General features: G+C 40.4%; 2 non-coding genes across 2 annotated transcripts; both read right to left on the bottom strand.

Annotated features, from left to right (window-relative positions):
• Window positions 1-1,548: 1,548 nt before the first annotated feature.
• On the bottom strand, window positions 1,549-1,620 carry TRNAC-GCA. Its single transcript has one exon. It is a non-coding gene; the product is annotated as a tRNA-Cys (tRNA).
• A 10,247-nt stretch (window positions 1,621-11,867) lies between these two features.
• Window positions 11,868-11,939, bottom strand: TRNAC-ACA. The gene has a single exon. It is a non-coding gene; the product is annotated as a tRNA-Cys (tRNA).
• Window positions 11,940-13,203: the final 1,264 nt, after the last annotated feature.

Raw genomic sequence — 13,203 nt, 5'->3', positions numbered from 1 at the left:
AACTCAACATTCAAAAAACGAAGATCATGGCATCTGGTCCCATCACTTCATGGAAAGAGATGGGGAAACAATGGAAACAGTGACAGGCTTTATTTTCTTGGGCTCCAAAATCACTGCAGATGGTGACTGCAGCCATGAAATTAAAAGACGCTTGCTCCTTGGAAGAAAAGCTATGACAAACCTAGTGAGTGTGAATGTGTTAGTCACTCAGTCGTGTCCAGCTCTTTGCGATCCCATGGATTGGGGCCCTCCATGCTCCTCCCATCATGGGATTTTCCAGGCAACAATACTGGAGTTTGTTGCCATTCCTTCTCTAGGGGATCTTCCCAACTCGGGGATTGAACCCAGATCCCCGGCATTTGCAGGCAGACTCTTTACCATCTCAGTCACGAGGGAAGACTAAGCCTCTAGACAGTGTATTAAAAGGCAGAGACATTAGTTTGCCAACAAAGGTCCGTCTAGTTAAAGCTATGGTTTTTTCCAGTAGTTGTGTCTGGATGTAAGAATTGGACCATAAAGAAGGCTGAGCGCTGAAGAACTGATGCTTTCCAACTGTGGTGTCGGAAAAGACTCTTGAGAGTCCCTTGGACTGCAAGGAGATCAAACCAGTCAATTTTAAAGGAAATCAACCCTGGATATTCATTGGAGGGACTGATGCTGAAGCTGGAGCTCCGATATTTTGGCCACCTGATGTGAAGAGTTGACTCATTGGAAAAGACCCTGATGCTGGGAAGGATTGAAGACTAGAGGAGAAGGGGATGACAGAGGATGAGAGGGTTGGATGGCATCACTGACTTGATGGAAATGAGTTCGAGCAAATTCCAGGAGATGGTGAAGGACAGGGAAGCCTGGCGTGTTGCAGTCAATGGGTTGTTGAGAGTCGGACTTGACTGAGTGACTGAACAAGGACAGTAGATAATTATTGTAGGCTTACCATATGCCTGAAGCCATGCCAAGCAACACGTCAGTCTTTACAGCACTCTTAAGTGAGATGTGTATTTTTCTCTCTCCCTGTGACCCTCCCTATCTTTCACTTCCCATTCTTTTGTTTTTACCCACAGGAGCACCAGGTCTTACAATGACTAAGTAACCTGCCCCAGGTCACATAGCTATCAAACAGCAGAGAAAGAAAGCAAAACAAAGCAATCTGACTTCAGAGCCTATGTGATACAACCCTCAATCCTTCCCAAGTAATTCTGAGTCCCAAAGTACCTGAGAATTGCCCTAAATCTGATAGAAAAAAAGATGCTCACTGAATTCCTGGTGTCTTTCTCAGATTTTCTCTCTGATTTACAGCTCCTTGGAAAAGGAAGTGTTTGATAAATGGTGTGTATTGTAACACACTTTTTTATTGTGATCTTGGACCCATTCACATGTCACTTTGTGACTGGGATATCAGGCACTATGGGTGAAAAGTGAAAATGTTAGTCACTCAGTCATGTCCAACTCTTTGCACCCCATGGGCTGTAATCCACCAGGCTCCTCTGTCCATGGGATTCTCCAGGCAAGAATACTGGAGTGGGCTGCCATTCCCTTCTCTGGGCGATCTTCCCTACCCAGGGATCGAACCCAGGTCTCCTGCATTGCAGGCAGATGCTTTACCATCTGAGCCACCAGGGAAGCCCCCAACTTTGGATAACATTCCAATGATCCCCACTTTTAGATTTGCTACTTAAGGGAAAGCATGTGGCCATAAAGAGAGAAGGAGCTAGTGCTTATAACAGATAGCTATCTTAAGGTAACTTGAGAGCTGTGTGTTTTAAAAAATATTCCCATAGTAGATTAACAGTCACTCAGATGTGCTTTCTTTGATCAAGATATTTACCCATTCTTTTTTTGGTTTGAAGATAAGTGATGTTCCATAACAAAGCAGCATACACACACGCACACACACACACGCACACTCTTTTACTTCTTCCTTGCAACCCCATGGATTGCAGCCCACCAGGCTCCTCTGTTCAAGGGATTTCCCAGGCAAGAATATTGGGAGTGGGTTGCCGTTTCCTGCTTCAGAGGATCTTCCTGACCCATCGATCGAACCCGGATCTCTTGCATCTCCTGCATTGGCAGGCTGATTCTTTACCACTGTGCCACCTGGGAAGCCCCTAAAAAGGCACAGACACAGGCTTTTTAGACTTGTTTCCTGTCAACATAGGACCTTGACAGCCTTGGCAAATTTTTGGACCAGCTTTTCATAGGTGGACAACCAAGACTTGACTTTCTGTTTACGGCAGAATTAACACTTTCTGTTTATGGCATTCCTGACCAGTGGTCACCTGATCATAGGGTAAATTTTTCTCATTTATGGTACACAAAAGCGAACATATTATGATCAATTAAATTCAGCTTGAAATGTGGCATGCTAAATTGCCCATGGTTGGCTTGGTGGCAGTGCTCTAACAAAATAATGAATTCAGTCCGGGCCTAGAGAACACATCCTTTAGCAAAAGGCTTCTTGGCATTTTCAGCCACGTTTGTTAAGTGGGGATACATTTTCTAAGAGCTTCAGTAGCTGCTGAAGGTGGGAGCAATCTATTAGACCATGCAGTTATCCTCTTATGGGCAAGTCAGACCTGTTCCAGAGACTGTTCTATACAATGTGGCAATGCAATCACATTGTTTAGCTCTGCAAACAATTCTCACTCCTTCAAAAAGGCCATTTTTTAAATTACAACTTATCTTGATTATATGTCAATTTTTTCTTTTTATCTTTGTGTTTTTCTTAACACTTACTTTGTCATCCAAAAGTGTTCCTCTAATCCATGGTTAATTTTATTTTAGTTTGGACAGTAACTTGCTTTCTAAGTATTGTATTAAAAGGATTGTTCCATAAAGAGAATGAGATTTTCTATCTCTTAAAAACTGGCTTTTAAGTATCTGGTGCTTTGTGGTTTTCAAAGTGCTTTCACACACAGAAACTCACTTGATTCTCATGGAAACCCTATGAAGTAGACAGAGAGACACAGTACAATAGGTAGCTTGAAGTCTGGGGTCAAATCACTTAGTCTAAATCTCTTTCCTTCAGTGCAAAATGGGGTTAATGATAGGAGTTACTGCATAGATGTGTTGTAAAGATGAGTTTATATTGAGCATTAAGTCTGAAGTGAAGTTGCTCAGTCGTGTCTGACTCTTTGTGACCCCATGGACTGTAGCCTACCAGGCTCCTCCCTCTGTGGGATTCTCTAGGCAAGAGTACTGAGTGGGTTGTCATTTCCTTCTCCAGAGGATCTTCCCGACCCAGGGATCGAACCCAGGTCTCCCACATTCCAGGCAGACGCTTTAACCTCTGAGCCACCAGGGAAGCACAAGTAAGCTAAAATTTTTGTTTTAAAAAATGTTTTAAAATCTATGTGTGCCAATGAAGAGTGAAGTTTAAACAAGATCTTTTAAGAATTTTACCAGATGAAACTTAGCAGGTGATGTTGGTCTCATGGAATGAACTGAGAAGTGTTCCTTCCCCTGTGATTTTTTTTTTTTTAAAAAGGTTGAGAAGGATAGGTGTTAACTTTTCTCTAAATGTATGCTAGAAGTCACCTACGAAGACATCCTGTCCTTGTCTTTTGTTTATTGTTGTTATTTAGTCGCTAAGTTTTGTTTGACTGTAGCCCTCCAGGCTCCTCTATCCATGGGGTTTCCCAGGGAAGAATCCTGGAATGAGTTACCACTTCCTTCTCCAAGGGATCTTCCCAACCCAGGGAATGAACACATCTCCTGCGTTGGCTTAGGACCTTTAAAATTACTGATTCAATTTCATTACTGGTAATTGATCTGTTCATATTTTCTATTTCTTCCTGGTTCAGTCTTGGGAGAATACTTCTAAGAATTTGTCCACTTCCTCTAGGTTGGCCATTTTATTGGCATAGAGTTGTTCGTAGTAATCTCTTATGATCCTTTGTATTTCTGTGATGTCGGTCATGATGTCTCCTTTTTCATTTTTATTTCATTGATTTGGACCCTTTCTCTTTTTTTCTTGATGAGTTCAGCTAAAGCTTTATAAACTTTATTTATCTTCTCAAAGAACCAGCTTTTATTTTCATTGATCTTTTTAATTCTTTTCTTTAGTCTCTATTTCATCTATTTCTGCTCTGATGTTTATGATTTCTTTCCTCTACTAACTGTTGCTCTTCTTCCTCTAGTTCCTTTAGGTAGAAGGTTAAGTTATTTATCAATATTCATATCAGTATTATTTCAACTGCCAAGATATGGAAGCAACTTAAGTGTCCATCAACAGATGAATGGATAAAGAAGTGGTTTATATACACAAGGGAATACTATTCAGCTATTAAAAAAGTAAAAATTTTGCCATTTGCAGGAGCACAGATAGAGGGCATTATGCTAAGTGAAATAAGTCAGACAGAGAAAGACAAATACTGTGTGATATCATTTATATGTGGAATCTAAAAAATACAACAAACTAGTGAATACAACATAAAAGAAGCAGACTCATAGAGAACAAACTATGGTTACTAGTAGGGAGAGGGAAGAGGAGAAGGGCAATAGAGGGGTAGGGAAATAAGAGGTACAAACTGTGCGAGCACATGTTCTAAGTCACTTCAGTCGTGTCTGACTCCTTGTGACTCTATGGACTGTAGCATGCCAGGCTCCTTCAAATTGGTAAGTATGAAATAAGCTACAAAGATATATTGTACAACATGGGGAATTTAGCCAATATTTTATAATAACTACACACAGAATACAATCTTTAAAATTCCGAATCACTATATTGTACACCTATGACATATAACATTGTATGGCAGCTATACTTCAATCAAAAATATAAATAAATAATCTTAGCTGGCCAAAATATTAATAAATATATATAGGCTTCCCAGGTGGTGCTAGTGGTTTAAGAATTCACCTGCCAATGCAGGAGATGCAAGAGATAAGGGTTTGATCCCTGGGTCAGGAAGATCCCCTGAAGTAGGAAACAGCACTCCACTCCAGTATTCTTGCCTGGAGAATCCCACGGACAGAGGAGCCTGGTGGGCTACACAGCCTGTGGGGTCGCAAAGAGTTGGACAGGACTGAGCAATTGAGTGTGTGTGTGTGTGTGTGTGTGTATCACAAAGCACAATTGCAACAAATAATTATTTCCTTCTATTACTCCCCTGGCACAGAAGCAAAATACTATTTTAACAGTATTTTACTTTCCTTTAAGCCTATTTGCCATTGCCTCTACAGCCCCAAACATAGGTATTTCTTACTTGTCTATTATTATTATTATTAAAATATATAATTAAACAAGCAAGCAAACAAAAAGATTCTTTTAGTGCCTTTAGGACTTAGTTTTGGTTGCTGCTATTCATTTTATTTAGTTTAATTATTTTTTGCAAGGCTGATTCTAGACTTGGACTTATTGTTACTATTACAAAACGAATGTTTTAGATCTTTCCCAGGTGGCCCTCGTGGTAAAGAATCCACCTACCAGTGCAGGAGACATAAGAGATGCAGGTTTGATCCTGGGTGGGGAAGATCCCCTAGAGGAGGGCATGGCAATCCACTCCAGCATTCTTGCCTGGAGAATCCCATGGACAGGGGAGCCTGGCGGGCTACAGTCCATAGGGTCACAGAGTCAGACACATCTGAAGCAACTTAGCACAGCACAAGATTAAATGTGTCATTATCCTCGACTGAAAGCCTAATGCATCCAGGAAACAATAGGGCCCGCTTTTATGCATTAGGTAAAAAAAATATTTCAGGTTTCATGGTGCTTAGGCTGCCCTGTTGCTGAGGAAGTCAGTCTACTAGGCGGACGACAGTTGGTTCCCAGAACTGCTGCTGTGACCAAAATCTCTGTCTCATTCCTCACAATCAATTGTACCGTGCCCTGAAAATTCACAGAGCAAGTTAGGCCAGACCATGAGAGAAAAACAATTTTACTTTCAGTTTATCTGATTAGGCTGTGATAATACCCTCTACAGACCTGTCCATCACCGCCTCACTTAGGTCAGACAAGAGTCTGACCTGAATGCAGGGGTGACAGAGGCCAAACAATGCCAAATTCAACTTTAGCTGATCTTTGACAGAAGGAAAAAATGTTTTTCAAGGAGCTTTTTGAGAGTACCACATGAATCCCACATTTTTCATTTTTGACAAGTTAGATCTTAGGTTAATACTTTTTGATATAAAATAGAAAGCAAAACACACAGCAGAGACAGGCAGATGCTACCCAGGTTCCCAGTTTCTGCTCCTAATCTCTTCTCTGAATTCAATCTCTTCTCTGGATCCACTCTAAAAATTTATTTCCAAAAGCAACATTTTCTTACCTAAGGAATAGATGTTTTTCTAGAAGAAAGAAACCAACTTTATTCAGGCTTTTTAATATATGATATATTTAATTATTTAAAAAATTTTTCAGTTATTAAGAAAAACTAAAATTATGCTCACCAAAGCCCAGGAGTCTTATACTTGTCAACAATCTAATATTCAATGGACTTCAGGCTATTTTGCATGATTAGTTGATTTCTGTGTCAGCTCAGATCCTCTGAGAAACCAAAGTGGAACAAGGTGTGATAGACACACACTGGGGCAAACATCTATGGAAGATAAAGGGGAGAAGGGTCAGGAGTAGGAGGGGAGAGGCTTCTGACCACAGTACAGGTCTGACCCCTGTGAAAGAAACGGAAGGAAGGTGACTGAGTAGGAGGTGCTTCAGCCTGCAGTGCAATTCTGAGAGGGTCTGATGGGGAGCCCCCAGAGCAGAGATCAACTGTCATAGCAGGCATCAAACAACAGGCATCAGCTAGTATATATACACATACTAGTTTGCATAAGCAAGTGATGTGGATCAACTCTGCTAATAAGATTTAAGTACAGTCTTGGCCTTTTATCAAGGGAAATTAAAGAATCTACAGATCTTTGAAATGTTCTAGATACTAGTTCTGAATGGAGGCTAATTCCTGAAGACCCAAAACACCACTGGAGATCAGTATTCAAAGAGAAGACCTATAGTAGTCAGGTGATACTTGAGGTTTGAGCTCAAATCTACCTTATAGGACTTCCTACCCGTTGCCAAGATTAATGCCAAGATCAGAGACTTAAAAGAAGCAGGTATGGCAATTCCTAACATTTCCATTTAACTTTCCTGTTTGGCCTATGCAGAAGATGTACTCACGCTGGATAATGCTTATAGATTATTTTAAACTCTATCAGGCAATGCTGATTGTCATGGCTGTTCCTGACATGGTAACTTCACTTGAGCAAATTAACACAAGTATCTGGCATCTGGTACATGGCTCTTGGTCTAATTTTTTCCCTTCAAACAGTTATCAAGGATCAAAGTCTCTTGCTTTCTACTAATTCTTTCTACTGAGACAAGAGTATGCACTCACTGTCTTGCCTCAAGCTATGTCAACCCTTCTGCTGTGTGCCACATCATCTCTCACAGTCCCCAGAAGTCTTGACCATCTTGACATCCCACAGAACATCCCATGAACATCACATGTGACTCCCTCATGAATGATCCCATGTTAAATTGCTCCTCAGGAGCAGAGAGTAGTAAATCTCTTCACGTTTTTCCCTGTATTAAATTTTCTCTGCTGACATAACCAGGGTAGATTCTAGTTCCCTATCTGACACTCCAATCCCACTTCCCAAATCAAAAATTCTGGACCAAATGCTTAAACCAAACAATTATTTATCCACGGAAGTCTGAGTTTCTCCATAAACTCAGATATCTTTTGTATAATTGATATAAGTATCACAGGAGATATTCAAACAAATTTTACCACTGGTTTCACAACTCCTTTTGGCCCCCTTCTATGATTCTGGAGTAAATTCTGGTCCTTTAACTAATTCTTATTGTCTATGATGCAACATAGACAACATATTGTCTATGTTATGGGCTGAATTGTACTGACCCCCATTCATAGTGAAGCTCTAACTCCTAGTACTTCAGAGTATGACCATATTTGAACATAGAATCTTTAAAGAGGTGATTAAGTTAAAATGAGTTGTTAGAATGGGTCCTAATCCAATATTGGATTGGAGAAGGAAATGGCAACCCACTCCAGTATTCTTGTCTGGAAAATCCCATGGATGGAGGAGCCTGGTAGGCTACACTCTCCATGGAGTCACAGTCAGACATGACTGAGTGACTTCACTTTCACTTTCACTTAACCCAATATGCGTGCTTGTGTGTGTGCGTGCTCGGTCGTTTCAGTCATATCTTACTCTTTAAGACCCCATGGACTATAGCCCACCAGGCTCCGCTGTCCATGAGATTCTCTAGGTAAGAATATTGGAGTGGGTTGCGAAGTCCTCCTCAGAGGATCTTCCCAATCCAAGGATCAAACTTGTGTCTCCTGCATTGCAAGCAGATTCTTTACCATTGAGCCACTGAGGATGCCCCCAGTACAATATGACCGATGCCTTATAAGGAGAGGAAATTTGGACACAGAAAGAGACACCAGGGATGTGCACACACACACACACACACACACACACATGCAAGACCACCTGAGGACACAGTGAGAAGACCACCATCTGCAAACCAAGGACGAAGGAGGCCTCGTAGGAACCCAATCTGCCACCACCTTGATGTTAGACTTCTTGTCTCCAGAACTGGAAGAAAAAATTCAATTGTTCAAGCCATCCAGTCTGTGTGTGGCATTTTGTTATGGCAGCCCTAGCAAACTAATATGTTGCTTCTGGTGCAAAGATGTAATATGGTTTTTAAAACCTTCAATAGAAAGAGACATAAGGTCACAAGTCAAGGGCGACAGTGTCTTTCCTGTGTGTCCGTTTTGGTGCCTTAGCGCATCTGTGTTTTCACTCCCTACTCCTCACTGTCTTTCCCTCTTTTGATGATTCCTGCTTTGTTTTGTTTTGTTGTGAAGGAGGGGGTTTTTATTTGACCCTCTCTTTCTCCTTCCTTCCCCCAAACTCTATTTCAATGAACTAGTTAAAAGTAATGATATTTACATTTTATATCTTATGCCTAAAGTCACTTTTAAATTTATCTAGCCCTTAACACTTTTCTGGGGATTCCTAGGTGGTGCTAATAGTAAAAAGTCCGTCTGCCATGCTGGAGACACAAGAGATGTGGGTTGGATCGCTCAGTTGAGAAAATCTCCTAGAGAAGGAAATGGCGACCCAGTATTCTTGCCTGGAAAATTCCATGGACAAAGGAGCCTGGCGGGCCATGGTCCATGGGGTCACAAAGAGTCAGACACGACTGAGCACACACACATACACACCACACTTATCCTTGGGTAATATTAAAAAACTTTTGGTAATGGCTGAAATTCATGCACACATAATCCAGAAGAATTATACACACAACTTCTAACTCAAGTATCAAAATCCCAATGATAATGAATTAAACGTATGCCTCCATTTGCTAACAAACATACGAGTTAACCCTCTTTGATCCTCACAGAAACCTTGTGAATTACAAGGAGTAAGTATATTATCCATGCTTTACAGATAAGGAAATTGAAGCCAGGAGACACTGAGGACAAGCTAGGCTGTGAGACCATGAGGAGGAATGTGGGTATCCGCTACAGGGCCCCCAGCTCCTTTCCACCACTCTTAATTCCACTCACAGGAGTAGTCAGGAAAGCTGAGACCCTAACGCTAGCGTTTGTTAAACTGTCTGGACATCACTTTAGCCAAAGCACAGAGAAGACACAATGCAGGTAGGAGATTTTAGAGTTTTCTGTGCCACGGCCTGGATGGCACCATGACTCAGCATCAGTGAAAGGGAAGAGTGGATCATGGCACCATATCTGGCTGCGTGAGATTTTCCCCCATTGATTTTTTTTCCCTCCATCCACTGCTCCAGCTTGATCCTGTCTAGTGAATGAGGCCTGACGGCAAACCCAAGCCTGCATAAAAAGCTCCCTGCTGCCACGCTGTCACAGCCGCTCAACCTAGGCTCGCAGGAACTTGGGCAAGCGGAAGAATCCTTTGTCTTCAGACTATGACAAGAGTGGAAAAAAATCCCAACTATTCGGCTGTGTAGCATCATTCAAGCATGCTTTAATGGAGAAGGTCTAATGAGGAATGCAGCCTTTGAAAAATCGAGCTTTAAAAACTCCCAGCGCATTCTCACTGTACAATTCTACACCATTAACATTAATAGGATTCAAACTACAAACCAGAGATTATGTTACTATTTTACCCAGTTCTATGGCCACGGAGGCGTCTTTTCTTTACTGGTTATGTTCAAAGAGATCTTGGCCTGTTATAATAATCAAATGTGCAGGAGGAAACATCCCTTCTCTTCCTAGATTCTATAAAAGAATAAAAGAAAAGCCAATTTTCAAGTCCCAAATGAGACGCAGCTGCCTCAGACTCCTCCAAACCCCCCTTCTACTCCTGCTGTTGACCTATTAATAGATTCCTGCTCTTGAGTTTATCTCAGCTTTCCAAGGGGAGCTGGGCCTAAAACCAGTTTGAATAGTTTTTGAAAGTACCCAGAGGCTCTTTCCAAACACAGAGCACAGGATTCTGGCAGGTAAAATTCACTTATATTTTTTTCCTCTACAGTTTCTTCCAAAGCAATTCAAGAGCATTCACTTCCAACACTGTCCTGCATGCATGGTTAAAATGTTCCCAATTAAACCAGAAAGACAAGGAAGGCTAAAATGCACTTCAGAAGTGTGTGTGATGGGAGATTTATTTCATGTGTGAGTTATATCTCAATAAAATTGTTTTTGTTTTTAAGTATATGTGTAGTTGGGAAGGGGAGAGAGAGATAAATATGATTGAATATAGAATGCTCCTGCACTGATGGGGCAGTAGTAATGGGAAGTTATTACTTAATGGGTATAATTTCAGTTTGGGAAGATGAAAAGTTCTGAGGATGGACAGTGGTGATGGTTGAAGAACATATGAATGCACTTAACACCCCTGAGTTATACACTTGAAAAATGGTTACAATGGTAAATATATGTGTCGCATATTTTACCATAGTAAAAAGTCATCATTTTAAGTAAAAAAAAATTACTACATCAAGACTACATGTTTATCGTAGAAATCTAGAGAAAGAAATGAAAAAAGAGGAAAATGTAAATCACTTAAAATACTATTATCTAGACACAACCATTTTTAATACTTTTGTATAACTAGCCTCCCAAATTTTGTTAAAAACAAATAAATAAAACTCAGGTAGTACTCGGTGTATTATTTAGCAATTTGCTTCTCACTCAGTACACGTGCTTAGATCAGTAGATTTACAGGTAAAGTTAACCTTTCATATATGCAGGTTGAACCAATCATGGATCCAAAATCTTTGAAAAAAAGATTCCAGAAAGTTCCAAAAAGCAAAACTTGAATTTGCTGCATGCTGGCAACTATTTGAATAGCATTTACATTGTACTTATAACTATTCACAGGGCTTCCCAGGTGGCACTGGTGGTAAAGAACTCGCCTGCCATTGCAAGAGACATCAGAGACGCAGGTTCAATCCCTAGATTGGGGAGATCCCCTGGAGGAGGACATAGCAATCTGCTCTAGTATTCTAGCCTGGAGAATCCCATGGACAGAGAAGCTTGGCAGGCTACAGTCCATTTGGCTGCACAGAGTCAGACACAACTGAAGCAACTTAGCACACAGCACACATAACTATTCACACCTCATGTACATTGTATTAGGCATTATGATTAATCTGGAGATAATTTAAAGTATACAAGAGGATGTGCTTAGGTTATATGTAAATATAAGGGACTTGAGCTTCCAAAGATTCCAAGAAAAGGTGCTGGAACCAGTTCTCCCTTAAATACTGAAGTGAAGTGAATTGAAGTCACTCAGTCGTGTCTGACTCTTTGCGACCCCATGGACTGTAGCCCACCATGCTCCTCCGTCCATGGGATTTTCCAGGCAAGAGTACTGGAGTGGGTTGCCATTTCCTTCTCCAGGGGATCTTCCCAACCCAGGGATCGAACCTGGGTCTCCTGCATTGTAGGCAGACGCTTTACCATCCGAGCCACTAGGGAAGGGCTTAAATACTGAGGGATGACCATATGTGTGTGTGGGTGGGTGGGTATACACACTACATCTGAATCATCATTTCTAGTGGCCCCACGGTTGTTAGACATTTAGGTTAGTCCTCTTTTTTTGCTCTCTTACATAATATATCAGTGAACATCCTTGAACGTACATCTTGGATGATTTTGTCTTTAGGATAAACCCAGAGTTATATAATTGCCAAGGATGCACATTTTTCAGAGTTAGCCCTTGGTGCTCTCCCGAAAGGGCTTCCCTGACGTCTCAGATAGTCTGAACCAATTTGTATTCCCATGGATATGTGTGAAATTACTACTCTCTCTCATCTTTCTTCAGAATTAGAGGTTAAAAAAAAAAAGTTCTTAGTGAAATAAGTCAGACAGAAGAAGACAAATACTGTATATTTTCACATTTATGTGGAATCTAAAAAGTAAAACAAATGAACAAATACAACAAAATAGAAACAAACTCACAGATGTAGCGGACAAACTAGTGGTTAACAGAAGGGAATAGGGTGGGGGAAGGGAGCAAAATGGTAAAGACAATTTATGCAAACTACCAGGTATAAAATAAATAAGTTACAAGTTTGTAATGTATAGCACAGAGAATATAGTCAATATAATAACTTTGTATAATCTATAAAAATACTGAATTACTATTTTGTATGCCTGAAACTAATATAATATTGTGACTCAACTATACTTCAATTTTCAAAAATTCTATCTCATTAAAAATTTTATTTCTTTAAATGCTAAGGAGAATAAATGTTTTTCCTAAATATGCCACAACTCTCTGTTGTTCTTTTTTTAGGAATTGCATGTTCATGTCCCTTGCCAGTTTAGCTTTTGTATGGATTTTTTCCTTATTTATATGTAATAGCTCTTTTATATTAAGAATCCTACCTGTATCATATCATTTATCATATCATTTTAGTTTATGGATCTTTTGCCATATAAATATTTTCAAATCAAACACATTATCTTTTCTTTCCCTTATAGTATTTGCCTTTTCTATCATGCTTTCCTTCCTCCAAATTATATAAATATTTATCTATATTTTATTTTAAAATATGAAATCCCATGGATGGAGGAGCCCAGTAGGCTGCAGTCCATGGGATCGCTAAGAGTTGGACATGACTGAGTGACTTCACTTTCACTTTTAACTTTCATGATTGGAGAAGGAAATGGCAACCCACTCTAGTATTCTTGCCTGAAGAATCCCAGGGACAGAGGAGCCTGTTGGGCTGCCATCTAT

The sequence above is a fragment of the Oryx dammah genome, unplaced genomic scaffold (genome assembly GCF_014754425.2).
Source record: "Oryx dammah isolate SB20612 unplaced genomic scaffold, SCBI_Odam_1.1 HiC_scaffold_3, whole genome shotgun sequence".
Lineage (NCBI taxonomy): Eukaryota > Metazoa > Chordata > Mammalia > Artiodactyla > Bovidae > Oryx > Oryx dammah.
This window is presented reverse-complemented; position numbering and strand designations above follow the sequence as displayed.